The 25601-nt window shown below is 39.5% G+C and overlaps 1 protein-coding gene across 1 annotated transcript in view; it reads left to right on the top strand.

Annotated features, from left to right (window-relative positions):
• gabbr2 (gamma-aminobutyric acid (GABA) B receptor, 2) overlaps positions 1-25601 on the top strand; it is a 179009-nt gene that overhangs the window by 66735 nt on the left and 86673 nt on the right. The window lies entirely within an intron of this gene.

Raw genomic sequence — 25601 nt, 5'->3', positions numbered from 1 at the left:
CTACTTTTTAAATCAAAGTTACATTGGGTTATTCTCAGATTCCTTTTTTTTTTTTTTTTCTTTTTTCCTATTGAAAGCTTCATATTCAGTCAGTTCAGTCCAATATTTAATGCCACCTCCTGCAGTTGAACGGCTGATACTTAATTCTCAGTTCAAAGGTGTCCTGTGGTGCTTCCCCGAACGCCAGTGCTCATATTTTTGCATAAACCGATGACATTGCTTTCATGTTTTATTTATATGAAATCAGGAAATCAGGCATGAAATGCCGGAATTTGATCACAGTAAAAATCCAGTAATTATTTATCTTCCTAAATGCTGATAGAGTGTTAGATTCCCCTTGCATACCTTCGGCACTTGGCCTCTCAAACCACTTCCTGTCTTGGTTAATGAATCTCCTTGTTGAAACAAGATCACTCAGAGCTAACCCATCTGGATTAGCATTATGATACACACAGGAAATCAATATAGTGCTCCAAATTTTCAGTGATCCTAAATGGATTTCTTTCATTAAATAAAGCAGATGTTGTCGTGATTATTCTCAAGGATCACTGTAAAAAGGCTGCGAAGGAAGATGAGATGTGGAATTTCATTGACCATGTTACCTGATATTTACCGCTCAATAGGTTAACGCCAAGGGGGTTCCCGCTCCCCGTGGTGGAACGGCGTGCATTTTTAAAGAAACAGCACAGACTAACCAGCAGGAAGCCAGCTGCCTCCCCAAGTGTTAGAAAAGGCACATAAACACACCACTGACCTTTACCTCCAATAAACACCATTAAATATGAAAGAGGATGTAATTGAAAGTAACCACTGGCACTTGCTTCTTTTTTTTCTCCTCCACACACACACACACACACACACACACACACACACACACACACACACACACTAACATTTTAGAGAATTCAGAGCCAAATACACATTATCTGGCTTACTACTTGGTCAATAATAATCTTGAAATTTTCTGTGGTGTCATCAGGACACAGTGCAAACAGCACACACACAGTCAAGCCTTTGATGGCACAGGAAAAATGTGAGGACACCCGATTCAAACTTCACATGGTCGATCGACAGCCATACCGGTACCGATTTAAAGACTTGTCCTGCATTATTGAGGGATTTTTTTTATTTTTAATTTTTATTTTTTTATAGGATGAGGAAGTTAGTCTTATGGTAAACTTACTTCAGACAATTTGAGAGAGCGAATTCATAGAGGCTATCAAAAGACAACCGCAGGTTACTGGTGAGTGTGAAATATATATTTTGTCCATTGATTGGTTTTCTGAACAACTCCCTCTTCTTCCCATCAACCATACAAACGCCCTCCTGCTTGAAGTCTCCAACCTTCTTTAATTGATCAGAGTGACAGAGTGAGCACGGGGGTCTGGGTGGATATTTCTTTTGGCCTGGGTGTTTATCCTGCAGAGGTAAACTTTGATTCCAGCCTCTGTTGTGGCATTTTTTCCTTTCCCCCCACCGGCAGAGAACAGCAAGAGTAATCAGCTTAATTGGTATAATTATGGGGTAAGCAGTAAACCCTTGAACACACGCCTCTGCCTTTCTCATCGGATATTTGCAGATTAGGGGTAAAATTCTCTTCATCAGCATTTAGCTGCAGTAGGTCTCCTTTGTCTATCTGGGGACTATAATCTGTAGAACACATTCATCACAGAGGACACAGATGATCCAATCCACTGACCAGTCTTTTTTTGTGGCTTTTATAAAATATTTTGGGATTAATCTATTGTTGTTTTCAGTTGCAGTCTTAGTCAGTAGAATGATTACCAGATTACCAAACTATAAAGTGACCACGGTTATACACAAATATAAATGCTACTCTACTTTACAGATTTAATCTCCTGGTGTTTAAAAAAAAAAAAATTATTTAAAATTTGCTTTGTTGTGCATTTTGCAATTTTCTATGATGATTTAACATGCATATACTGAATTAAATGAAAACCCAATATATTATTATTATATTATATTATTATTACTTATTGTTTCCATGTTCTTCCCGTGGCTGCGTGGTTTCTCTCTGGGTACTCCGGCTTCCACCCACTGTTCAAAGACATGCATGTTAGGTTAATTGGTGATTATACAAATTGCCCTTCGGGTTGAATGAGTGCATGAATGGGCTTTGTTTCTGTCTGTCTATAAGTGTTGGCCCTGTGATAGACTGCCGATCTGCAAGTAAACTGGGATAGGCTCCAACGTTTACATTTACAGTATATACCACCCAATTTTTTGTGGGTTTTGAAGTTTCAAGTTTTCATAAATGATGCGTCATTATCTCAGAATTTATTAACAATACATTAGGTGATCAGTGAGTTCCAGTTTGTTTCCTGGCCTGGACCTTAACTAAATGTCATTCCCTGCTCTCTTTCCCCTGCTCACATTTCCTGTCTTTCTACATTACATTATTTAATTAAAGGAAAAAAAGAAAAAGAAGAAAAAAACCCTCTAAATTAAAAATAGTTGAACCTTCATTGGATCTGTTGAAGAACAGGCTTTAATTATACAATATGTAAGACTCAGCCAAGCCATTCTAATATTGCACTACTTATTTAGCACAATCTCATTCGGCATATTTGTAACACTGCCCTGCAGAAACCAAAGGTCTGAGTGGTATTCAGTGTTTGGTGTCATTGTGCTCAGGGGTCTTTCATGTTGCTGAAGGTTGGCGTACCAGCCCACCTCAGACCTCGGCAATGTCAGTCTCGCAACCCAGGAGATGGAATTTTAAAAATTTACAGTCCTCTTTCAGCTCGCCTTTTGGCCCCTGCAGGTCTCTGGAAATTGAAAAGTCAGAAAGAGTAAAGGAGAGGGCTAAGGTAAGATGGAGGGAGGGAGGCCATGAAAGAGAGGGAGAGAGTTTTCTGCATCGCTGGATAGCCTTTGTATCAACCCTATAGCAAGAGCTCGACCACTTCTTGTTTCTCTCTCTCTCTCTCTCTCTCTCTCTCTCTCTCTCTCTCTCTCTCTCTCTCTCTCTCTCGCTCTCTCTCTCGCTCTCTCTGTCTCCCTCCCTGCTCAATGAAGTGACCCTCTACAGTACAAGCCAGATGCTATCAGGTGCCATCACTGAAAAATTCCACTTGTGTTGAGGGCAGTTCATTGAAATGAATCCCCACAGCAGTTCCTGTTTTCTCAGAGCTCTCACCCAGCATATTTCACAGCTGAAGCTGTTTCATGGCCACCATTCGAAGAGTAATTGAAAATCCATGGCTGATTGACTCAGACCCTTGGTAATTAATTTTCCTTTAGTTGTAGGGCTCTAAGACCAACACCCACATCTGTTCTGTGGGCTGGCTCTTTTGCTGCGCTGGGGTAATATAGTTTAGGCCAGCTTTCCTCATGGATGGCTGATATGTGCCCTTTAATTGTTACAAATAGTAGTCTCACACACACACACACACACACACACACACACACACACACACACACACACACACTACTATTTCTAAGGCCTGATTTTTAGCCACACTAGTGGTCTGGCTGTTGGGATGGGCTGTTCTGTCAGTCGTTCGTGACGGTTGGTTCGTCCAGACTGAAATATCTCAACAAATGTTAAATGTATTGTCATGACATGTCCTTTAGATATGCTTGATCCTCAGACAATATATCCTGATGACATTTTGGTAGCACTTGTGGTTTTCTCAGACAGATTCCCATCAGCTTTACTTATCAGATGTACTTTTTTGCCTGGTGATTCACACAGCAGATTTAGCATGTTAACACAATAAATTGAAATTATGAACATGGTCAACATTGTTCCTACAAAAAACAGCAATCATGTTTGCAATGTCATATGTTTGCCTGCTGCTGTTAGTATTTACTTGATATGACTAAGTGCACCTGCCTCACTTCTTGTCCCTTATATTTAGCCCTCTTTATTTGTATCTTTTCTAGTGTCTAATACCACAGTGACATAGAGCGAGTTGTTCAAGGTGCCTTCTGCTCTTCTGCCTCTCCTTATGGCAACTGAACTGTTGATCAAGGGGGATACCTTTTAGCAGGTTGGCACTCATCCACAAGCCACAAGCACAGCTGAAGGACATTCAGGTGAATACATTGGCGTATTTAAATACGCCACAAGTGTACCATAGCTTCTCTGGTGGTTAATAGATCAGACATGAATTATAAGTACATTGTAAGTTGGCTTCGGCTGCACTAGCAGGATATTGATGTTTTGAATTGAAAGAAGGCCCCCTGTTGTTTTGGGCTAATATGACATTGATACAAACAAATGTAAATCACCGAATCCACCTCTATACTCTCCACAAAACAACATCAAAGGAAATTACAGCTACACAGGAAACCAAAGAGGAGTTACAGCAATGACATCTCAGAGTTTGAGCAAAGACAGAAGGAGAGAAAAAGAAAGGAAACCTCATAGCATGTCTCACATTGAGGGACCTTGGAGCCTGTGTCTTGGAGATGAGGCGCTGATATATACCCAGCATGCTGATTGTGGGAAAAGGCCGCATTGACGCCCAAGTCACGTTTGCAACTGCCATTGTATGGCACTATAATCATGGTCAGACTATAGAAGAGAGCGAGAAAGGAGGAGGGAGAGGAGGTATGCTGTCGGCAGCTCTACTGAAGGTCTTCTTCCAAACAGTTCTATAAAGACAAAAAGCATTTTCCTGTTTAGCTCCATGTCAGGTGAGAAATTTAGATTTCATCTCTTATGAAGACATGTAGATATACAATAACTATTATGTAATGGTGTAAGTGTACTTCAACTCATATCTGCAGCTTTACACCAGGTCGACGTAGACGATGTCGAGTCAGCAGCACGTCAGCAGACCAGCAGCAGCTGTTACGTAGGGAGGACATAATTACTGGCAGTTAAATGCGTAATACAGGAACATGGATTTGCAGTTTAAAGATAGACTTGAGGTTATATTTATGGTTACACAGCAAGAAATTTAAGTAAAATACAAGTCCTTTGTGGCCAGTGGAGATTTTCTTTAAAATAAGAGGTCATCTGTTCCATAACATGTGCAGCTAAAACAATTTCTGTGTAGACCGTTTTAAACATTTGATTTAATCTTCCCTCTCACCATCTGTTTGTCATTCTTTGTCATTTATTTGCACAAATGCACACTTCCTGCCACGATCTACTTCACACCTTATTTTACATTATTTGGGGTGCACAAAGGAATTCTAAATGTTTTGCAGTTTTGTTATTGTCCTGACCATAGCAACTTTAGATTTACAGCGCAGGGTACAGAAATGAAGCAGTCAATGTTTGGCAGAAGCCTCCTGAGATTATATTAATTATTAGACCTAAATTACTTTAACTAAATCATGTTTCCAAAAACTGCCACACAGGACACAAAGTAGCATTCCTTTGAAAAGTAGTTTCCTCAATTTCTTTATACTGAATATGTCTTTGTTATTTTTTGTTACATCAATCAAATTTTAGTTGGTGCAGTTTGTTTTTGTGAAATGTTGTCAGGGTTATCATGGCTATTTCACTTGTATCACGGTTGCCTTTGCACTGTAAACACAGATGACTCTGCTTTTATGGAGCTTTGTTACTTTCCACATGCTGCTTAGAAAAGTCACAAATCAAAAAGGTGAGATCTCTTTCATAGTTGACAAAAATGTCTAATTGGCAAATACACCTAATATGACCTGTCTTTGTAGCAGCACCTGTGATGGTATATTGCATTATCTGTCTGAGGTATTCACACATTGTTTCCGTACCTTCATAAGCATCCTGTCAAACCTTTGTTAATCATTGCACACATACACAATCAGACTTTGCAGCAGCACCGTCCCACAGAAAAGGAACAAAAAAAAGTCAAGTGGCTCAGGACAAAGTGTCATTTAATTTGGTGCTCTGCGTACAAATACACGTGTTCACCTCTTTGTCTTCCCTTCCTCTTGCCGTATTTTCTGTCTGTTTAGTAATAACTCTTCCATTTTATTTCAACTATATCTTGAGGGCTAAAAATTAAACATTCAAAGTAATAGTGAACATTTGAAGCCTGTGTGTTTAATGGTACCAGATTATTGTCTGGTACCTACTGTTTCCTAGCCCTTAGTCATCGGTGCTGTGACCACCCGATTCGAAGAAGGAGATCAGGTAACAGTAGAAAGACTGACAAAGTCTGCTTAAGGAGCAGGATTGAGGTAGTTTGATGGAACAAACACTGGACTTTCACCCGGGAGACCCTGTTCGAGTCTGTGAGAAAGCAAAAGTCAATGTGAGCTTATTTTAAGTAATGTGAGTAAAGTGATGTATTCAAGTCACGTAACATACTGTTTGTGAAGTAACTTACATGACGTACATAACATAACTTAGACAAGTGATACACTTATTTCAACCTAAAGCGAGATCTAACCGTGTTGTACTGTTGCCTAAACTTAAGGCACCATGTTTGTATCTGTGAGAGGCCAGCGGAACCTGACAAAACGGCATTACTTGACACCCCGGGAAAATAATGGGTTGGTTCCTCCTGGGTTGACACAGGTGAGTGGAAAACCTGGCTATTTACGTTTTGGTATGGCTATCTGTGTGTAGCAGAGGGGAGGTGCTCACCACCCTCCAGCCACGCTGCGGGGAGACGAATGCTGCTTCCACTCCATCAAAGCTCAATCAGTCACACAATTCCACGGAAAATAGAAGTTGACTTGTGTGGAGTAGTGGTGGAAAAAGTATTCAGATACTTTTATTCAAGTAAAAATATCAATGCAGCAATATAGAAATACTCCATTACAAAAATCCTGCCTGAAAAATCCTACTGAAGTTGTTGGTTGACATCAGCAACTCCTGCCAATTTTATTCCCAACTATAACCCCACACTCAGTCATTCCAGTTGAACAGAGCACCACCCCACATCTACTAAAAAGTTCCCAAATGGAAAACCCAACCTTTTGACCTTTTTCTGCATTTCCTGTAACAGCATGAGGTCAAATTGTTACTTCTTACAAACTGTCTTTTGGTCGGAGAGGATGCTCGTGAAAAGCGAGGTCATCAGAAAAAAAACCAAAGCAGTTTGCATGGAAAAGAGGTATTCTGACAAGCAGCGAGGCAGCAGAGTTGTAGCCCAGAGGAACCGACAGGTTATGAGCAGTGGAGAGGAATCTCAAATTTTCTCCTCTCTCTGGAGAAACGAGCAAGTCTAGCCTCCCCTAAGGGTGAAGAAAGGTTGCACAGCACAGTAAAGCATTTGTGAATGTCAAATAAAGGTACTAATATCGTCCAACAGCAGAGAACCGGCTGAAATAAGGAAAGAATGTGAGATGGTGGAAGAGAAAGGAGGTGGAAAAAGAAAAAGAGTGAGTCTGAATGCCACAATGCTTTGCCATATTGCATGTATTTTCAACATGTTCTTTAGTATTTTCATGTGTTACTATCAAGAACACAACTGAAATGTATTTGTACTAGTCGGTTTCTTTGCATCGTTGCAGTTGCAAAAAAACGTCTTTTGCTTGAACTGGAAAAAATGTGAGAATCGAAGGAGTGAAGATGGATCTATGAAGCTGGATATCTGGCAAAAAAAACCAACATACTCTGTTATGTGAATACACGTGTGGGTGGCACTTAGGGAGATCAGATGATCATCAGAAGCCAATGAGTGATCCAGGATAGTACTGATCTGACTGAAGGAAGAGCAGGAGGCGGATGCCCTAGTGTTTGCAAACCAACGCATGCTCTTTCTTGTGTTCTCTTGAGGGCCACGTGTGACGATTGAAACAGAGGCAGTGTTAGGAACATACTAAACATAGAGTAGAAATGAAGTGATTCATATATGCACATTTAGCTTAACGTTTTGAGCCATAAAATGTGTTGTGAAAACTCAATCATCTGATAATCTACTGGATTTCTAGTTGGTTTGAGAGCCATGTTGCTCAATAGACTCTCCTCAGTTGTTAGTTGTTTATTAACCATTGCCCTGAGGTATTTATTTGGTTAAAGTGTTGGAAAAAAAAAAAACCTGGCTATCGAGATACACAATGTGTATCTATCAATAAAAGTAGATTGGACATGGGCTGAGGAGGATGTGGAGGAAGAGATGGAAAAAGCAAGGCAGAGGAGGTGGACAGGAAGGCAGAAGGTGCTTGCTTTGAGTTTCTGTGATAGGCCACTATTTAACGCAAAGTCAATACTTCAGTAAAGTGAAATCACAATGTGTTGGCTAAAGCAGATGGCTGCGATCAATGGAACACCCGGCTCGGTCTCTGGCCTGGTGGCCCTAGAAGAAATGTTTTACGTGGAGAGAATTTATCAGACTGTCTCATCTCTCTTTGACCATATGCACCTCTTTGTTCCATTATTATTTCTCTAAGTCCCCTTCCACTCAAAAATGTGTTCTTCTTGTTTCCAGTTCTCAACATCTCCACTGTGCAGAATTATGTATGTGCAGAGTTTGACACTAGAAGGCTTGCTTCTCGTTGATGTGCTGAAAGTTTCTCCATCTTCACTGAATCATATTTTAAGGGGCCACAAGCATGATTTGTAACATCATAAATATTTTACAGCTGATCCTCATCAAATATTCAAATTTTACATGTTTGATGTGGGAACTTAAAGTCTCCAGTGCTCATACACTGAGAATGGACTTTACAGTGAAGTATGAGACACCTTGTGTCCATCAGTTACTCTTTAGAAATTAAATATGTTCACATATTCTGGAAATTTTAATAAGGGAGGAGCAGATGTTATTTTAAGAATTTTAACAAGAAAATGAATAATAAGTAATATGTATTTTAATGTCTAAATACACATTTGGTAGAGATCTTTTTTTTTTTTTATCTGTGTGTGTGTGTGTGTGTGTGTGTGTGTGTGTGTGTGTGTGTGTGTGTGTGTGTGTGTGTGTGTGTGTGTGTGTGTGTGTGTGTAACCACTTGCAGTGGCTGTATATTACCTTTGAATGCTATACGTTATACTGGCAGTTATGTGGATGAATTACTGCTGCAATAATTATCACATTACTGCATGTTAAGAACATTTCAAAATGTATTTCTAAACTCCAGGGAAAAGACTGAAAATGTACTATGATTAATATTTACCTAAAGTGGATTATATGAAATAAATGACAGTGTCAGTTTTGTTGAGATGGTGTGTCCATACTGTTGTTCAGCTTCAGCTGACAGCGAGAGAGCCAAGCCAGTCACCCAGTAAGCCAAGAAACCCTTCATATGTTTGTGCGTTGGCTCATCAAGGTACCAAACAGATGGCCCCAGTGAAATTTAGGTACTGTGACATAAACAGTGCATCAATTTATTTAGTAAAATTAAATATGAATGGGACTTTTCAGTGCTGCTTGTTATTCACAGCCAACATATATTTCAATTTGTACAGTTATTTGTTCAAATGAGATCAATATGTGAATTTCAAATTTCTGGTCACTGTTAAAAAAAACACGACATTTCATCATTATCTCATGAAAAAACATGTCATTTCATAATATAAACAGAAATCTTTTGTACTCGTTACTTTGCAGTAAACACTGGGGTGGAAAGAGATGTGGCTGCTCTGCTGCGGTTCGTGTGTGTGCACAGAATGTGCGTCTTTCTTCAAAAAAATCAATATAAAGCCTACTGCAGTTCCACTTGACATGGCAAAGCATGTTATGTAATTGCTGGGTGTAATAAACATGATGCAGCGCCAGTTACGAAATCCAAACAAATGCTGTGTCATTGTCGCATGTAAAATATGTATCAGTATCATTTACAACCAAATCTTCTGCCATTCTCAGTATTTTGACTGCACATTTTCTTTTCTTTTTTTTAACATCTGTCTTCTAAGAGAGTTATATATTGTTTCATTTTCTGTTTAAGACGCGTGAGGAAGAAGGGATTGTGTAAGCCACGAGAAGCAGGAGTTAAGGCTTCAACAGTGTGTTTTTGCATCGTTGAGTATACATATTCGCATAAAGTGAACGACTACAGAATGTGTGAAACCCTGAAACCCAGGCCGGTACTCAGCCTCCGCCTCGTTTCCATCTAACGCTGGAGTGCTGTCCCTGGCTGAGTGACGCCGTAGGGCATGGCTCCCCTCCGGGTTCTGGGGGAATAATCTGTTAGCAATAATCCAGCAAGCCCATGGTAGGTCACATGTTGGGAAATGAGGGCCGAGTGAAGAGCATTTGATTATTCAATTCTGTACTCCTGTGGTTTATTCGACAAAGGTTTCTCTGAGCTCTCATGTCCAGCCTCACACAATGAGTGTCTGATAGAAGTAAGGCTGGGATGTAAGCAGATTAAAGGGCATGTAGAGCCCGTCTGGTAGCAGTTTGACATTTGAAGAGGCTATATTCTCAAATTAGAGGCACATGTTTGTTAGTATCTGTTTCCATGTAAATGTGCCGTGGATAACTACTTTTCCCATTTCAACACTGAGTCATTGTACAGTCAGCGAGTGCTCACCAGAATAGTTCTCGGGTCTTCAGAGTTGTTTGTGTGCTGTCACAGGCCCCTTATTTTTGTACTTCAAACATAACATCAGATATCTTTGGAGCACTTTCTTTGTCTTTAGTTGTGTCTGATGCCTTTTCTATATATTCCTTGTAATTCTTCAAATCTCGTCAAAATGTCCTAAAACTCCCCAACTCTCCAGCTCTCTGTTTTTAGCTCTCAGCCTTTTTGTTGTTTCTACCGAAGCATTCGGTATTTGGACATCAGTTTCACACTTATGTCTTTGTTTGTATATTCAGATATCAGCCTCGTTTTACTGTTTACTGATAGTTTCAGCTGTATCAGAAGTATTTTAAGTTACTGCTGATAAAAACTAAACCTGTCCAGTTTTCCACTGACAAACCAATGGGATTATTTTATTGTTAAAAATTAGAGGAACTATATTGTGTTTGGTACAGATTTAGTGGAGTTGCATGAGTGGCACAGGTACATTAATTTACGTTTCTGTGTGGTACAATGGAGAAACAATCACACTGAACCAGCACTGGCTTAATTGATCACTGCTATTGATATTTTGGCAAAACTAACCCCCTTACTGTGGCTGTTCAGTTCCCCACCACAGACAAGGAAGCATCTACACTCCTTTATTTCCTGATGAATGGGACACAATGGAGGCTCTGTCTTCTGTGTATGTGGTATATCTCCATTCTATATTATTGATCAGATATAAAACTACTCCTATACTGTTGAAAGTTTAACTGTTGACTCCCATTTTCATTTTTCACATATTTTCCTTATTTACAACCAAATGTGTTTTGGCAATCTTACTCTATCAATTTCATAAATATCTAAAATGAGTATTAAATATAATCAGAAGTTTTGTGACCAAATATTTTGATTGTTTTGGTGGCCCTCACGGTGGTGCAACGGTGTGTTTTTTTTTTTACATTCATGTCAATGAAAATAAAGATTGTAATGAGAGAAAGCACATGTCCACCATTACATATGGGCATGAACATGTGCCTCTAAATGCTGACATAGAAGTATTTGAAAAAGTTCTGACTGACAGACATAGCAGAAAGGTGTCTATCAAAATGAACTACAGTGGACTTATTATGGAACATAATTAACTTTATTATATAAATCCACTATAAATGATACTGTAACTGGTCAATTAAAAGGCAACATAAAATGACAGGGAATTAAAGTGAGTTCAGGTTAAGCATTGTTTGCTTGCAGTCTGTCCATCATTGACAGTGGATATATTTGTCTGCAGTAGATTGAACCGCAACATTTTGAGTAAATTTAAAAGATACTAGACAAGACATGCTTCAATTATCACTTCATAGATCAATAAGAATAACCATATACGAGGTATAACTAAATTGACAGATCATTGGAAATCAATGGTTTAACAAGTATGGACACAGAGGGAGAGTGATGCAGTGGAAACAATTCATAAACTCGAAAAATAAGAATAAGACCGCTAGAACAAAATTTACTGAGAACATGCACAGAAAGTATTCATTTCAAATGAGTCCAAATTCAACCAACATGGATCAGATGTTCAAAATGCCAGACTGCACTCAGGGTACGTAAAGTGATGAAGGTAGACATGTTAAACAGACGGGGCTGTTTTTCTTTAAATGTATAGGTGTTTACTGATAAAATCATAACGTGTAAGGGCAATCAGAGTTTTGAAAGGTCTTCCCATTCTCTGACTTTCTATGTCATCCTGACATTTTACCCCCTCCACTATCTTACCATTGGAGTTTATTCTACTAGTTTTCAATGACCTGAACATCCTGAATATCATGCTGGCTTTAAAGCCAAACATTTGTCACAAAGTATTGAAAATTGAACAAAGAAATGTGCACCTTTGGCTGTATGAAAGGGGAAGTGCTGTAGAACCACTTTGCAAGCGTACCACAGTCACTGTCTTTGGTGTGTACTTACTGTTACAGGTGTTGTTCTTGGGAAAGTGTTTCTCATGCTTACGGTCTCAGTTTACCCGTTCACATGCACAGTGGTCTCTTTAGTAAACTTTAATAAAAGGGCGAATACCCCTCAAAGCAATGTAGCCATGCCTTTTGTTCTGTAAAGAGACTTTCTAGAATTATTAAGTTTGTGAAGCCACAATCACATGTGTAAATAATGCAAAGTGTTTGTCGCTGGGAAACTCCAGTATGTAAAAGCATGTTGTGCCTTTTCATCTCTTGACAAATATCTCCAGGCCATCTCTCCCTCTGCTGTAAGCAGAGAAGGGATGGCCTACAAATCAAATTAGCCATTTAATGGAGAGAGATGAAGTGAAGGAAGGATGAGAAGAGGAGGGAGGAGAGGGTGAGAGTTGCGATAAATCTGCAGGATTACGTTATTGTCTCATTTTTGTGAATGGAGGGAGAGAGTTAAAGGGAAATAGGCTCAGTGGTCTGAGTAATATATTGACTTCAAGGGAACTTTTTCAAGGATGTATAACCAATTACAGTGGCCCTCCCACCACAAGGCTTGAGACAAGTCAACAGAGCTCTAGCAGTGCTGCAGTACTGTATTAGATTTCATATTGCCTTACCTCTGTAATGGAATCCTTTGCTTGAGCAACCAAGGACTTTTGTCACTGAGGCGCACACACATACACAGATATACAGCACACATACCGATGCACACATAGGCACAGAATACGTTTATAAGAGTGACATTGATATTTAACAGTAAAAAAAAAACACCAAAAAACCCAATTTAACGGTGTAACATTGCAGCTTAAATTGGGTTATGAATTCTTTAAATTCACTTACCAAAAGCTGTTTAATGGGAAAGATGTAGCTCATAGTGACCCCCATTAAACTGCTTTTTTCTGCACTTCCTCTCAGCTCTATGGAATATTTTAGCATCTTTTAGCTTTGTGTTAAAGCCTTCCTGCTCACAACTTTACTGATTTACTGAAGGAGATACCTGCAACATATATACTTACTATAAGTGACATGTTAATGTTGTTGTGTTATACCCCGAATAATCACGAATAAATTCATTCTCGTTTAAAGAATTGTAATTTATGTATAAACGGAGTAACGTACTGATGAAAAATAATCGTGGGCACTCTGTAAGCACACAACTCAGTTTTTTTTTGTGTCTGCCAGCATTTATAGCAATACCAATAAAACAGTTATAAGTTAATATCAGTTGATTATAGAAATCATGCAAAAAAAATATAGTCATATGATACAGACATAGATATTTCGTGCACACACACACGTAGAACAGTAGGGTGGTTGAAAAATGCCATCTCATTGTTAATGGAACAGAAGGCACCTGTTTCTCTTATTCAAAGCATTTTGTTTGATTCTGCCCAAGGTTTTTAAGTGTTTACAAGCAATCAGCATGCATTCTCTCCCTTTCCCATCTCCTATTGTTATCCTGCTTTGCATGAAAATCTTGCAGTACTTGGAGGATGGTGGAAAAAAAGAGAGAGAGGATGTACCTGAAAGTATCTGGGTGTTCCCAGCATCCTCCTGTGGCTTTGGCTGTGTTCGTCTCTTCTCTCTCCTATGTGCCGTGTCTGTTCTGTGTAGCCATGCTTTATTTATGGTTGCCTTCATCAACAATTTAATTGAAACGCAAGGGAAAAAGTCACATCTGAATATTATTGGACCGAATGGGTCTGATAGAATCCTGTAAGCATGGACTGTAAATGCTTTTTCCTGCGAGAGACACAGAGAGAGACAGAGAGACACACAGAGAGACACACAGAGAGACACACAGAGAGACAGAGAGAGAGAGAGAGATTATATGTCTGCCAATTTAAAAGATAGTAATTTGCAAATGCTGGCTGTCTCCAGTAAAATGTTTGCCCACTCACAACATAAATTGCCTGTGTGTGGGCTTCCCCTACATAAGCTATTATAGAATGAAAATTACAGTGCAATTTATTGCCTGTTCTGTCAAATATTTTAGTACTTTACTGAGCATCAGTTAAAGATGCACATTTCTCCTCAGGGAAGAGATGACCACAGATTTTTTTTCAGTTAGTAATTTTCTTGCCGTTTCCCCTATTTTCTTTCCCTCAGATTTGAAGATTAAGCATTGTGTTAAAGCAGGGGCATGCAATATATGTTTGGACATGGAAATACATGTGGTTGTGCATGTGTACACACTTGCAATTTTCTTTTCGCACCAGAGTTTTTGAATCCGAGAACATAATACAAGAAACGGATTACAAAAGGCTTGTACATATAAAATAGGAGCAAAAAGGAAGGCATTAAAAGCCCAATAAAAATGCTCATAATATTTAAGACAAAAAAATGGTTTTGTCTTAAAAGAAAAAAAAAAAAAAAAAAGAACTTCAAACATTTTGCCTCTTGTTTCTCTTCATACTGAAAGAGTTGAAAGAGGGCTGTCTACAGCAATAGATTTAGTTTGCAACTGATTTTCATGGTGAAAAAAAAAAACCTTAAAAATGTCCATCAAATCAAGGATCTGTGGCCGTGTTGTTGTAGGCAGGAATATGTTCCACATTCATAGACTTCAGAATGTTACACTGCCTGTCCAAGACATAGTCTGGCACATAACGCTCCATAAAGCTACAACATGTTTATGCTTTGTTTTTTCTCGGATTAAAGGAGGTATGATGTGATGTGGTACACTTTCCAGATACTGGTAGACAGAATCCCTTTGTTTTCAGTGTTTGAACAGAGCTAAGCTAACCACCGGCTGGCCCTAACTTCATATTCACCGTACAGACGTGAGAGTGACATCAGTCCCATTCCCAATTTCACTAATTCTCTTTTAAAACTCAGCTTATCTGCTTCAAAAGGATGTGTGAGTGTGGTTTGATCAGATTTGACAGTGATCCAAAAATTCTCAAATACTGTCAGATTCTGATTTAAGATGTTATTGTATTCTGATTGGTGGCATGTATCGTGAAGTCCCAACCATGTCAATACAATGAAAAGAACATAGAGAAAAAAAAACCATAAACCTCAAATGTGAAATAACCAAAACTGTTTTAAAACCGCAGTGCAGAATTTGCATCTCCCCCAAGAGTAACTACAAAATTACAAAAGGCCTACTGACATGGTTACGTCATAGGCTGCACTCTATAGTCTCCCAGCAGCGTTTAAACAATGGATACATAGTTTTGACCATCACAACTGCTGCTAAATGACTTGTTTTACGATCAGAATTTTATCCATTTGGTCCGATGACGTGGAAAGTCTAGAAGAGACACATGATTCAATTATTGTATCTCCATTTCAGTTATTATAGTGGTAAAGCATGAGTTAGCCCCCCTCGACTGGCATAAGTCTCTGGTTTGCATGCTCTACCCATAGGGCATGCCTAGTATGTATTCATCAGGCGGCACAGGAATGTCTCCCCTGACATCAATTCAAAAACTCTGTGTTCTGTAAAACACAGAGATTTACCTGGTGGGGATAGGCCTAACCAGCATTGTATGAACTTGTTTGGGAAGGTTCTTACAGTTCTGCACTCCAGCTTTAACTTTGGTAGAGAAAGCCTGTTTATGTATGTTTATGATCCCATCACTCATAATAAGAAGAAACCACTGCTGTTGAAGTCAAAGGGTGTTCGATGCTCAAAGGATTCTGGCAGGGATATCACTTCAGTTTTAGTTCTGATGACATCCACACTTTTTGCAGTGTGTTCACTACAACGTGGCCAAGTCGGAAGAGAAAAATACTAGCTCATGCAATTTAATCCCCTTCCCCCCCCCCAAAGGAATCAGTAAGCGATGGATGGAGAGAACAGGGAGTGAGGGAGAGAGGAGAGAAAAGAACAATAATGGTCTCTACAGTTCAGCATCTTCTCATTAATCATTCATAGGCAGCCAAGTGGCAGCAGCAGGGAGCACAGTGAGATTTCAGGTTACGGTATCAAATCTCAATTTATAAATAGAATAGTTATGGAGCTGGGTGGCAGAATACCATCACTCAAAGCCCCCCTCCTACCACCTCCCCATGTGTATTCACTGATTTTTTTTTTTCCCTCTGTGTCTAGTGTTTGACTAGCATGTACCAATACTGTATAACAATACAATAGGAGTGTAAGACCATAACAAATGGTATTAGAAGAAGAACTCTTCTTCTGTGTCCTGCAGATTTGCTGTTGGTCATTCATTGTGATAGATTTATGATATTTTGCCGTATATCAATCTGGATGTGTTTGTTCATGCTCTGTTAACTGACTCCCCAAGCCATAGTTTAAATGAGCACTACATCCTGCCCTCTTACTCCACATCAGATCCCGTCAATATCTGCCATACACACCACAGCTGCATTGATAAGAAAATGCTTTCCCCGATCATGCTTGCGATAGCGATGCCTCACTCCCACTCATCTCCATCGTTCAAGGACAGCCTGTCGACAGATGAAGAATGGCAGAGCCCTATAAGCTCATCTCATGGCAGAGGTGATGAGAGGGGGGTGTCCGAGCTTTCCTACTTCTCACTCCCAGAGACGTGGTGGTGACAAGTGACACCATATATTGATTAAAGCTCCATGGAATTGCCATATCTAATATGTTATGCACATACTATAGTGTGTGACAAATAGACCCTTATTTGATGATGTGACATAGGATGGAGGAGAGTGACTGCTTGTCTTATTGGATTTGCAGCTTTAGTTAATGACTTAATAGCTATTAAAATGAAGACCAGTTACACGCAAATATGTACTGTTATGAGTTAATTTTTTACCTTTGCCGTGTCATCCATGACCTTAGAATAGAGCCCACAGGTTATCAAGCTTGTGTCAGTGATCTTAAAGCAGAAGAGCATTAACATCTTAATCTGAGCTCAAACTCCCTTACACAGCATTAACAAGTGAGATGAGCAACCATCAGCCTATTGACGATTAACCGGAGCCTTCACCCTCAAGTCTGAGCCGTAAAGATTCAACACTATTTCTTGGATTTTTTTATTATTGTGGTGAAAACTGCTAGTAGTCGAACAGGTCACTCCGTCCTAACTGTTTTTGTTGTTCCCTAATTTTCTTGTCTTTGCTCACTTTCTTGTTGTACATGTTGTTCTTGCTACGATGACGCTTATCTTTGATGTGTGGCTTTAGAAACGTCAAACCAGGTTGAACAAGGAGGGTCTTAAAAATGTTTACATTTTGTGCATGATTGAGATGCATGGTGGTCTGAAATACCTGCGTGCTTCACACAGCAGTGAATCATTGACAGTACATGTATGATTGAATGCGTGTGTAGGCCAATCCAAATGGAGCAAGAAAGGTTAAAAGCTTGCACAGCACAGGATTAGTGGCATGGCACATGCAGTCATGTCCTCAGACCTTGTGCAGCAAGCTTCAGTGCACGTTAGGATGCTGGAGATGTGTGCAGTTACATGATTTGCTAGAGCAGGAGTTACCCTGGTGTCTAACATAAAAGTAATACACCATCAGACTCTTGATTATATCATTTAGTCTGACATTTGTCCACAACGGTTACTTATACAATTCTTGGTCAGTGAAGGCAGATACAGATACAAAGAGGGAAAGGCATAACTTCTGTAAGTAATTGAGTCAGAGAAAGCAGAAGATGAAAACCGGGTTAAAAGCACTGACCTGAGATAAGAGTGATGTGGTCTGTGTGTTGTGCAGGGCCAGCGGGCATAAACAGAACATCAGTCAGTCAGTCAGTGTGTGTGGGTGGGTGTGTACATGTTGGCATTAGCTACAACATGATTGACATGTTAGGCAGGGGCTGCAGCAGGCCATAAGCTATTACAGCAGAGGCGACCGCCACATCACTCACCTGTCTAGAGCCTGGTTAGTGGGCAAAGTATGTGACGGTGTGCAGTGTCCTGCCACACGGTATGGCAGAGTGCGTGTCAGAGTCAAGTCAAGACTGACAGTGTGATTCTGTATTTTTTCTTTATAAAAATAATGAAATATCCTTTACAACTGACAACATATTTTCTACACTGAGAAGTTTTTTTTTATGTGGTCGACACTTTAAAAATACACCTAGGAATGGTTTTGTTTATTAACCATTTAGTTAAGCCATTGATGACAAATGTTGAACCAGTGATGTCTTCACCTAGTGTTGTCAGAGAGATTGGGGACCACAAAAGGAAAGGTACTGAGCGGTTTTTGGAGGAAAGAGTACAAATATGTTGATGCCACAGCATTAATTAAGGAACTGCAAAATACTTATACAAAAATAGTAGGAGTGGCAGGAAGGCAACAGCTGCAGTTTCTTCAAGTGTAATAGTTACATATGAAACAATCTACTTAATTTAGCTGTTATTAATTTTCAATTTAGAAATATTCACCTTACTCATTAAGCTTCATCATTACATTCATTAGCATCAGCAGCCTAAGTTATTACTCTGGATTCTTGGCATGTCTCACTCTGAATGTACTACATGTCCTCATAACATCTGTTTACCAGTGTCATTGCTAACAGCCTCCACTTTCAGCCTCTGTGGGGACCCCCGGCACACCACACACACGTGAACAAACACGGCTCAAATAACTTCCAGCCATTTGGAAAAATGAAAAACCAATACTTTGTGTAAAATCAAGTTTGTGTGTGTGCGAGCGTGCGTGCGTGCAAACGAGTGTGTAACAGACGAACAGTAAAACGTGGAGCTGTCCTTTTTTTTTTTTTACCAAACTTACCCAACCAAAATGAGATGACTTCACGCTGCTGCCTCACGTCTGCTATCTGTAATTGGAGAAAATGGGCTGCTGTTTTCAACCAACACATGCTTGACTGAGCCATATGATGATCTGGTATGATGTGTGCATATGCATAAATACTGCATGTGGTCACACAGTGCCTGATGACTGGTGCACCAGTCCTATCTCATCATTTCTTCTTTCTCGTGTTCACACCTCGTGTGTCTGTGTCATTCCCTCCATCGTCTCTCCATCTCTGTACCTCACTCTCTTATTTCCACTGTCTACCTTTAATTTTCAGCACTTTCTCCCTCCTTCATCCTGGTCCTAATGAGTTCTGGATGTGGTCTGTGTGGGGTCCCAAAGCTTCTCCCTCACTGCTGCCTCTCCAGCTGGGTGCTCCCATGGTGCACCAAATGCCTCTCTTGAATATTGAATAAACCTCAGGACCACCTCTGTGCTTCCTGATCAACAGCACTACTATTACCTTGCTATTACTCTGCACGGGGTCCTGGGGCTTTGGCAGGATGGATGGGCTTTGAATCTCTTGTGTTGTTGGCAAAGGTAGACATAATAGGCACGGGTAGGTTGAGTGTTTGAAGTCGTTTGATACTATCCCTTGTGATTATGAAACCTTTCCTTTTTAGTATTATTACTTGGTGAAGTTGCCTCAAAGCCCCTCTCAGAAGTGTGTTAGTCTGGGATGCTTCCAATCAAGGTCTCACACTTGAGTAACTTGATTGTATGTGTTTAAAATTCATTGTCGCCCCCCGAAAATGTGGACCTATTGTGTGGAAAATAGAAACCACTTCATCCACTTTTTGATGTTGCAAACATGCCTATATTCAGATTTAGTCGTAACATCTGAGGATTTTTCCCATTGTCAGTGTGACTTCCTTGAATGGTATGTTGAATTTGCTCCTTGTAAGTTTGCCGTTGGACAGAACTAATGTTAGTGGAGATCATTCATCACTTTAGGTGTGAAGTTTGTTTGTGTGATCATGTTCTATTGATATACTGATTTGTAAGGAAATGACTGTTCAGTTAGGAACTCACAAGTTGAAAGCAGTGTGCCTACGCTTTGTAGGTTGTTAGTATTTTGTGTTAAAATATTGATCACTGTTTTTTCCACAAAACTTGGACTCATGTATTTGTACCTACAAACCTAGAGTAACACCTTGTTTTTAAATGCTTGTTATTGAATAAGAGTCTAAAGGTTGGTCAGATAACATTAATTTTCTCTAACTGTAATTATTAATTCATGTTTGGCTCTCACTCCTCTCTGCATGAGTTTTGTTTGTGTCTCAGGTTAGTCAGTGATGTAAGACCTTTGGTATAATGAACATGAAAGGAGAGGAAATCACTGTGAGGAGAGCTGATATTTGCCCATCATTCATTTTTTTTTTTTTTATCCAACTTCCCTGCGATAGTCACTTTATTATTCAAAGGCCGAGCACACAATTACCCACAGGAGATCCTATTGCGAGGCAGTCCCGCTAGGACCAATCAATGCTATTAGATCTGTCAATGTGATTAGACACACTCTTGCATCTTCCTTATTTCTCCTGCTCGTGCAAGGAAAGGTTGTAAGGCCTGGTGACTTTAATTTATGCACCATTGATAACCAATTCCATGCCAAATGAGGCAGGTGCATTGCAGAAGGCACAAACAAAGAGACATTTGCAGTGGAGGTTTGTAATATGGGCTTTAACAACTATATCTAGCTCATTAGCTTCAGCATTCTTCTGTCTATGTTCTGACATGGTCAGACTCAACATCTAACTCCTGCTAAGAACACCAGCAAAGCGAGAAGCCATCGAATGCACCATCAATGTACGGAGCTTATTTTTAGCAACACTAACAGCATGGATCTGTCAATGGCAGTATTGGTCTGTCAGTTGGTTTGTCAGTCCACCATTTTGGCCCAGACTAAAGTATCCTGTTGACTCTAAGGATCCCTTGACTTTAACTTTTTGGCACCATGAGGCTGACACTTGTGGTCATGAGTTAAATGTCACAGCAACTATTAAGTTTGTTGCATTTGGCACCTACATTTGTATTTGTATGACAGGATGAATTGTGATCTTCTGGCTTTACATTTAATGTCCTCAAAATGGCCTTTTATTTTGACCAGTCCTTTGACTTAGTGCCGAAATACCAGCAAATCGAATTACATCACCTTAGCTGTACTCTGTTTTTGCTGCTACTCAAGAGAATGTGCGCTTAACATGCTAAACTAAGATGCTGAACATGCAACATACCTTGTAAACATTTTGGTATTGGCATTGTCACTGTATGTGTGTTAGAATGCTGAAGTCAGCATTTAGCCTGAACACAATTGTGCCTAAATGCACTACTACGAGTAGGACTACAGCATGTGGTGGTTGCTGTAAATTTGCTTAACAGGGGGCAAGTAAAGAGAATACCGCACATGCACAATTGCTGACGCTGACACAAAACAGGGAAATCTACTGTCAGCATGGACAGGGAACACTAACTGCAGTGAACACAGACATTAGTTACTGAACAAACTAATGCATTGAACAAGCCTGTCGTTGGCATCGCCAAGACTCAGCAACCAGGATTTGGAACGCAACTATTGCTCATAAATCCCCATCAGTAGGCCTGTCACAACCGTTACATAATATCCTGATCGCATTTAGCTGACTGCAATCATTTTGTATAATTGCTAGAACCGTTTTAATTCATTTGTTAAAAAGAGCTGGATAAAATTAACAAATGTGACTGGTGTTCTTTTATTGACGTTCTCATCTTGCCCCCTTCTTCTGCTGTGATTTAAAGGCATACGAGTAAATAATTAATACCACCAACTGTTTATCTTGAGGCAACTTAACTTCTAACATTCATCCGACGATAATTTGATGAGCATCTGTTGACATTGACATCATGGATTTCTACTATTTCTATTAAAATAGTGGCATAAAATAAACAGAAAAAGACAATTAAATCGCTATTTACAATTATTTGTACGACAATTGTTCATCAGCATAAATTTCATGATCGTGATAGCCCCTCCCACGAGTAGTTTTCAAGCCTGCAGGCGCTGTTGTCAGCTCTGGACACTTCACAAAATCTGCACCCCAGACAGCGTTGTGACAGTTGCTTGTGTTAAAGCCCTACAAAGAAACAGCTGGTGACTGGCTTAAGAAGTTTGAAATGTAATCCTTTCACTCAGTTAAGAGTCCTGGAATGAGATACACAAAACCTTATTCACACAGCTATACTTTGTGAATCAACAGTAAACATCTCATCTTGCTCTCTCACTCTGCCTCTCTGTACCTCTTATTTTCTATTCCAGGCCCTTCTCAAATATTTTTGCATCCATTCATGAGCATAAAACGAGTTTGATTGTGCCTTGAATAAGTTCAAACTGGGAGGCAGCAAAGCTTTTGTATTCACTTCAAATAGATTGTGATAAGCGGCTGTGTGTGCAGAATAAATAGATCACCACCGCGATCCTATCAGCGATTCACCTCAAGTCTTCACAAAAACATTGCGTCTCAGTGGGGACAGACGGATTCTCCGTTGTATTACTGAGAGCCTCGGTGACCTTGTAGTGAGATGAGAGGAAGAAGCTGCCCACAGTTTTAATTACTACCGGCAAAGGAAGGTTGCTGTAGCGTGTGTGATCTGAGAGAGGGATGTGTGTGAATGCATTTGCCTTAACCTGTGTGTGATCTGTGTGTACATGCAAACACTGCATGTGTAAATCTGACACTAGAGTAGAGCTCTACACCAAAAACCACCCTATTTGGGCCGGCCCTCTTTAAAACCCTCTTACATAAGCCACTACTCTCAGATGTGTGATATCATGGAACTATTTTTGGCTTTTCCTCTCAAAAAGGCTGTTCAGAGTTAGATAAAGACTAGTCTATTCTTTAAATAATACATTGGATCTCCCTCTCATCTCGACTGTCTTAATACACCGTCCTCCATAAAATTGTGCTACAGCTGACTTGGCTTGGATTGACCTGCAGAGGAGGGATTGACCAATTATCGGCCTGGCCGATTATCAGAGCCGATATTTAGCATTTTTCCAATTATTGGTATCTGTATCTTTTTTATTCAATTGGCGATAAAAAAAATAAATATTAAAAAATGTGAATATGTGATACTGCAGGTGGTCCCACGTGGTGAAACAAATAATATCAAATAATATTTAAGTCTAAATCTTGATCTTCTACGCATTTGTGTTACCAAAACATCATGAAAGAACACCGTTTAATGAATTTCAAACTGCTTAAAACAGAACTATTGATTATGTTTGTTACAGCTTTGTCACAAACCTGTAACTGACCTCATAAACTGGGAATAGCAGCAGGGTCAATGCTTGTATTTACTCATGACCCTGTGAAAGCTAGCGTTTATGTTTCCCTCCAAAAGAAAACCTAGAGGGTGACGAGCAGCACGTGTGTTTATTGGTCAGTATTTTTTTCCTCCTGGGATTTAGCTCAGTTTAACGTTGTAAAAGATGGAACAAATACAGTAGAGTTAACGCAAGAACAACTCCTATGAAACGGTATAACCAACGTCAACCTAAAACAACTAATGTAGGGAAATGATAAAGGGTGTGTACTTTGTCTGACCAAGAAGTCTCTCTCCCTGCTGCAGTCGTGAGAGGACTGGTGTAATCAGTTTGGTTTGAGAACATCATTAAGTCTTATTAGAGATCCATAGAAGCATCTCCCAGTGTGGGTGTACCAAACAGCCTTAGCTAAACGGAGATTAAGGCAATTCTGGAAAGACCCCTTGAAGCCCTCTGGTGGGTGATTTTGGATTTAGCAGTGATGGCAAGACAAAGGCCTTTCTTCCTGCTTAATTGATGGCTGTAATCCATGTGTTGTTTAAAAAAAAAAAAAAAAAAAAACTTTCTCGTTGATGTGTGAACACAAAGCCCTGCGGGTGTGTGCAGAAAGTGGTGATTTAGTGGGCCAAACTGTGGGTTTTCCACTGGCTGGGTTAAGCTTTGTTTGTTTGGGATCGGCTGAGATGGATTATTACATAGAGGATGATGAGGGTGTATAAAAAGGCAGGCCTGCAATTTGGTTACATCCTTTTAATATAAAAACAATGCTGTAAATGGGTAAATATATTATTTAATAGACACATGTTGCAATTTGGATTCTTTAACCGAATCTGTTTTTAAGAAGAAAAAAACAAACAAATTTGTTTTCACTATAATGCTTTCTGGTACTATCAGGTTAAACTGTACTGTGACAATACGGTATAACAAGTGTACAATTAAAATAGCAGTGCTATGATTAATGAGTAGTGAGGATGTCTTGTAGTGGATGAAGGTTTAATGAGAATATCACATTCATTCCTGAAGTTAGGAGGTGCTTGAACTCCCCAAGGCTTTAGTACACTTTGAGGAAATCTGCTGCTGCACCTCTTGGTCTCAGTCAGAATTACAATATCCTTGTGTTGATCACTATCATGAATCACAAGTTCTGCTTAATCTCTACAAAGTATGTAATTAACCCTGCACTGATTCATATCGCTCATTAAATTAACGCAGATAGGACATTGAAAATAGAGCACGGTGCCTTATTATCTCGCTCAGCTGCTATTGCCGAAATATTCACTACTTTTTAAACTTTACAAATGTTTCTTTCATGTTTCTTAAAGATGCCTGCGGCTTTTCTTTAAATATAAAAGATAAAATGACTCCAGTGTCATAATTCTACAAATATAATACTATGCTGCCATTTTTTAAGTCACTCGGCCTAATGAGAAAAGATAAACAGTTAAGTGATAGATCTTTGTCTATATGGGTGCATGCTGCTTCTTACATTGTACAGATTTGCAAATTCTAATCTTAATGCAAAAATTAATTACTGCTATTTTTGCCACTGGAAGGGGTTTATGACCTATTGTTGAAAATGCATGTGACAAATGAAAGGGAGGACGGGTGGAAATGAGGACAGTAATAGTGTATGCATGTTTTAGACAGAGAGAAGCCATTATACTTTCTATATTTTAGAGTGACAACTGTGCAGCAGGAAAGCACACATTCTCATCATGTTCCATGAACATGGTTTCACAAAATTAATTACTTCATAAATCTTGACTGCTTTGATTAAACCAGCATCATCTTAAATTCAGTGCTCAAACTTTTCCAACTACGTTGTATTTACTGAGGATTTATTCTTGCATGTTCTGTCAGATTGTCACTCCATTAGCTTGTTAATGCTCTGGAAAAGTACTTACAGCAAAAAGTTGCTTTTCAAAGTTTGATACACTTTACCTTTTTGTGAACATTGATTGTGATTTACAGGAAATGTGCTTAAAATTTCACTTAGGTTGTGAATGTGTGTGTGTGTGTGTGTGTGTGTGTGTGTGTGTGTGTGTGTGTGTGTGTGTCAGGAATCTGATTCAAAGTGCTTTCATGTGAAGAACGGAAATGCTGTTAACTTACCAACTTGGAGATGACTCAAATTGCTAAGCTGCTTTTCTCCTGTCATCAAAACATACACAAACACACAAACAGGGACACACAAGGTCCATACGTGCGCGCGCGCACATATACAACCCCCCCCACACACCCACACACACACACACACACAC

The sequence above is a fragment of the Embiotoca jacksoni genome, unplaced genomic scaffold, assembly GCF_022577435.1.
Source record: "Embiotoca jacksoni isolate LCO1_2020_lvr unplaced genomic scaffold, fEmbJac1.0.p SCAF_7, whole genome shotgun sequence".
Taxonomy (NCBI): domain Eukaryota; kingdom Metazoa; phylum Chordata; class Actinopteri; family Embiotocidae; genus Embiotoca; species Embiotoca jacksoni.
Note: the sequence above shows the minus strand (reverse complement) of the source record. Positions and strands in the feature narration are given on the sequence as shown.